The sequence below is a fragment of the Canis lupus genome, chromosome 28 (genome assembly GCF_011100685.1).
Source record: "Canis lupus familiaris isolate Mischka breed German Shepherd chromosome 28, alternate assembly UU_Cfam_GSD_1.0, whole genome shotgun sequence".
Taxonomy (NCBI): Eukaryota; Metazoa; Chordata; class Mammalia; order Carnivora; family Canidae; genus Canis; species Canis lupus.
In genome coordinates, this window is record NC_049249.1 from 41,713,121 (window position 1) to 41,717,759 (window position 4,639).

Sequence of the window (4,639 nt, forward strand, 5' to 3'; positions counted from 1 at the left end):
TCATATTCTAAATCAGAGTGTATCTTAACTAGACATTCAGCTGAGGGTCAGGGTCAAGTTGCATATGTTAATTACGGAGAACTTTTTGTATGTCAATCATACCTCCATAAGGTGTTTCAAAAATATAAAATCAGGGATCCCTGGGTAGTGCAGCGGTTTGGCGCCTGCCTTTGGCCCAGGGCGCGATCCTGGAGACCCTGGATCAAATCCCATGTCGGGCTCCCAGTGCATGGAGCCTGCTTCTCCCTCTGCCTGTGTCTCTGCCTCTCTCTCCGTGTGTGTGACTATCATAAATTAAAAATTATATATATATATAGCTCCTGTGAGAACCTGGGCTTGCAGAAGATTCCTGTTGACATTTCAAAGTGTGCGTATCTTTGTTGCCTTTGTTCTGTGTCCTTGGGTCTGGAGATAAAGGCGGGAAAAGTCATCACACTGTGAAAGCAACAAAAATATCAAGTGTGCTCTGCCCTCGGTACCTCAGACTTGAAAAAAATGACAGACTACACACCTCATGTGATACACAACAGCTTCAGGGACTCATCGAAGTACATAAAGTGAAATTGTACTGGAAGAAATCTCATTACTGAACTTCTACCTTGTAGAAGACAGTTTGGTGTAAAAGTCCCTAAGAAAATGTGGTTTTTAAAGAGTGTAAATGTAAAGCCCGTTTTGTGGGTGGAATCCTTTACTTCTCAGTGGAGGTGAGATGAGCAGATAGCATGGCTCAGCTTCAAGCTTTCTATTGGTTTGTGTCATCTTCAATTTCTTTCATCAGTGTTTTATAGGATTTACAGTGCAGGGCATTCACCTCTTTGGTTAGACTTAATCCTACCTTATTGTTTTTGGTGCTAGTATATACGGGATTGAGTTCTCCATTTCTCTTTCTGCTGCCTCATTATTGTTGCATAGAAAGGCAACAGATTTCTGCAAGTTCACTTTGTATCCTTTACTGAATTTATCAGTTTTAGCAGTTTTAAAAATATTTTTTCATTTGAGTTCAATTTGCCAACATATAGTATAACGCCCAGTGCTCATCCCATCAGGTGCCCCCCTCAGTGCCCGTCACCCAGTCACCCCAACCCCCGCCAACCTCCCCTTCCACTAACCCTTGTTCGTTTCCCAGAGTTAGGGGTCATGTTTTTGTAACATGTTTTGTCACCCTCTCTGATTTTTCCCACTCATTTTCTCTCCTTTCCCCTATAATCCCTTTCACTATTTTTTATATTCCCCGAATGAATGAGACCATATGTTTGTCCTTCTCCGATTGACTTACTTCACTCAGCATCATACCCTCCAGTTCCATCCACGTCGAAGCACATGGTGGGTATTTGTCGTTTCTGATGGCTGAGGGATATTCCACTGTCCACATAGACCACATTCTCTTTATCCATCATCTGTCCCAGGACACCGAGGCTCCTTCCAAGTTTGCTATTGTGCACATTGCTGCTATAAACACTGGGCTGCAGGTGTCTCACTGTTCACTGCAATTTTAGCAGTTTTTTGATGGAGATTTTTGGGTTTTCTATACAGAAAATCATTAATCATCAAATACTGAAAGCTTGACATCTTCCTAGCTCATTTGGATGCCTTTTATTTCTTTTTGTTGTCTGATTGCTGTGGCTCGGAATTCCGGGCTGTGTCAAATCAGAGTGATGAGGGCGACATCCCAGTCTTGGTCCTGGCTGTAGAGGAAAGTTATTGGTGTTTCCCTGTTGAGGATGATATTCTGGGTTTTTCATCTAAGGTTTTATTTTTTTTTTAATTTTTTAAGGTATTTATTTATTTATTTATTTATTTATTTATGATAGTCACAGAGAGAGAGAGAGAGGCAGAGACACAGGCAGAGGGAGAAGCAGGCTCCATGCACCGGGAGCCCGATGTGGGATTCGATCCCGGGTCTCCAGGATCGCGCCCTGGGCCAAAGGCAGGTGCCAAACTGCTGCGCCATCCAGGGATCTCTATCTAAGGTTTTATTATGTTGGGGTACATCCCTCTAAACTTAACCTGTTGAGGGTTTTCACCATGACTGGATGTTGTGTTTTGTCAGTGCTTTTCCTGCATCTGTTGAAATGATCACTTGGTTCTTATCCTTTCTTTTAATAATGTGTTGTATCTCAGTGATTGATTTGTTAATATTGAACCATCTTGGCAACCCAGGAATAACTCCCACTTGATCATGGTGAATAATTTATTTAATGTATTGTTGGATTCTTGTGCTAGCTTTTTACTGAGAGTTTTTTATTTCTGTTAATCAGGGATATTGGCCTTTAGTTCTCTCTCTCTCTCTCTCTGCCTCAGATTGTAGTGGGGTCTTTATCTGGTTTTGGTATCAGGGTAATGTTGGCCTCATATAATGAGTTTGAAGGTTTTCCTTCCTTTTCTTTTTTTTTGGGGGGGGGGCATAATTTGAGAAGAATGGATATTAAGTCTTCTTTAGATGTCCGGTGGAATTGCCCCGGAAAGGCCATCTGGTCCTGGACTTTGTTGGCAGATTTTTGATTGCTGATTCAATTTCTTTGCTGGTTATGTGTCTGTTCCAGTTCCTTATTTCTTCCTTTTTTATTTTTGCTCGGTCCCGCCCAAGTGGGAGTGGGCTTCCTTCCCTATAAGACCTGTGTTTCCCCTCGTTCTGCAGGAGAGAAGAGCCGTGAAGGCATGAGCTCGGGGGATCAGCATAAACCTCGGCGATGATCCTTCCCGATCCCAGGAGCCAGAGCTCGGCCTCCTTTTGGGACCCGACGTCATAAAGAAGCCCGTGTGGTCAGTGGCTCAGATGCAGGGTGGAGGCCGAAGGAGAATCAGGAAGAACAAAGTAGGGGGAAAACCAGAAACTGAAGGAGAGGAGGACAGATGTCAGCATCCAGAGCCTTCGCAGGGACCCGGCGTCCTTTCCCAGGAGGGGCCCCCCTCTGTAGGGTCCTTCCCGCTGCCCTGCGCTCCCCGTCGGCACCCGCAGACACATCCCCAGGCCTCCAGCGCCTCTGCAGCCATGGTCTGTAGCGTCCTCTGTGTGTCCTACCGGGGACCCCAGCATCGTGTCTGTAACCGTCCGGCTGCTGTCTGAGAACAGTCGGGGGGTTCCGATGTTTGTTGGGTTTGGGGTGTGTGTGTGTCTGTCGCCGTGCCGCTATCTGATCCTTGGGCCGTGTCATCCTGATGCCGAAATGGTTGAAACACCATCATTTCTGGTGCTGGCGCTGGGCAGCTAGCTGGGTTCTCCTGGCCGACCCGGGCTCCCTCGTGCTGTGCCGTCCCGCCAGAGGGTCACCTGAGCTGGAAGGTCTGGCTCGGCCACATTCCCGTGGGTGGCAGTGGGTCCCTGCCGAGCGCCGGCTGCTTCTCTTCTCCCTGATGCCTCTCCAGTGGGGATCCAGACCTCGGGGCTGCCCTGGGGGGAGCTCCTGAGGAGCCAGCTGCCCATGGGGGGAGCCCTGGGGCTGCCTGTGTGTGGGAGTCGGGGTGGGGATGGGGTTGGGGTCCCTCGGTCCCCTGCGCTGCCTGCCCCCAGGTCGAGCCCCACGCTCACCCAGCCCCTACTCTCTAGGGCGTGCAATTTGGATTGCGAGAGATCCAGCAGCACCAGGTGTGCACGCTGAGCCCACCCGGTGAGGGTCGCCCAGGTGTGAGAGCTGCAAGGGCCTGCTGTCCTGACATCCCCTCCGGGGCCACGCTGACCGTCCCGCAGGCTCTCTGTGCCCCAGGCGCACAGGCCCGGGGCGAGGAGGGGAGGAAGCGCCCCGGAGCCCGGGCAGCCCAGGCCCCCTGGACAGAGGGAGCACAGACCTCCCAGGGTGCTTAGCACAGACCCTGGTGACCTGAGGCTCCCCGGCTGTCACTCTGTCCCAGGCCTGTCCTGGCCGCGGGCACAGGCTGAGTCGCAGTAGAGTCTGTGGGGTCCTGACCCTGGTGTCTGGCCGCCCCTGGAAGGCACGTGGGGATGTCAGCTGTGTGTGCCTGGCGGCGCCCCTGCAGGGGCTGGTCGGGGCCTGGGCGGTGCCCCCTCCTCCTCTCTGGGGGTGTCTCTGCACCCTGTGCACAGAGCTCCGGGGGACGCAGAAACAAGCCGGCCGTGCATTTTCACACAACAACACTTTATTGAACTTGCAACAGCAAACGGGCTCAGAGCTGAGGGTGCGTGCCTTTCCCTGGGAGACCTTCCTGTCCTTAGAGGAAAGCGGGAATCCCACAGGGGTGTGGGTGCTGGAGTCCCCCACCTGGGAGCCTGTGCGGACTCGACTCTGGGTGGGGGCGTGTGTCCTGAGGTTGGGGCGTTGAGAGGCGGTTCTGGGGACAGCAGGGCTGACCTGGACCTGCAGCCCATGGGCTCCTGTGCTGGGTCCCCGCAGGGCAGCTGGACCCTGGCCTTGGGCCCCCTGGGGCCGGGCAACTGACTGCTGGAGCCCCAACACGTGGAGGAGCCTGCCTCCTGGTGTGGGTGCGGGTGGGGCCCACGGGCCTGCCCCTGCTGCCCTGCCCTGGGGTGTCCCGGGATCCCCAGGGCTGCCCTAGGTCAGCGACCTGGATCTGTGGGGCATGCCCAGGGCCCAGGACCGGCCACATCCGGCTGCGAGAGGGCTCGCTCAGCCCTGGGCCAGAACGCAGGCCTGGCCAGGGCCCCAGGGCGCTGGATCCCATT

At 52.7% G+C, this 4,639-nt stretch overlaps 1 non-coding gene across 1 annotated transcript; it reads left to right on the forward strand.

Moving 5' to 3' along the window:
• Nucleotides 1-4,109: 4,109 nt before the first annotated feature.
• On the forward strand, nt 4,110-4,234 carry MIR8818 (microRNA mir-8818). Its single transcript, NR_128759.1, has one exon. It is a non-coding gene; the product is annotated as a microRNA mir-8818 (primary transcript).
• Nucleotides 4,235-4,639: the final 405 nt, after the last annotated feature.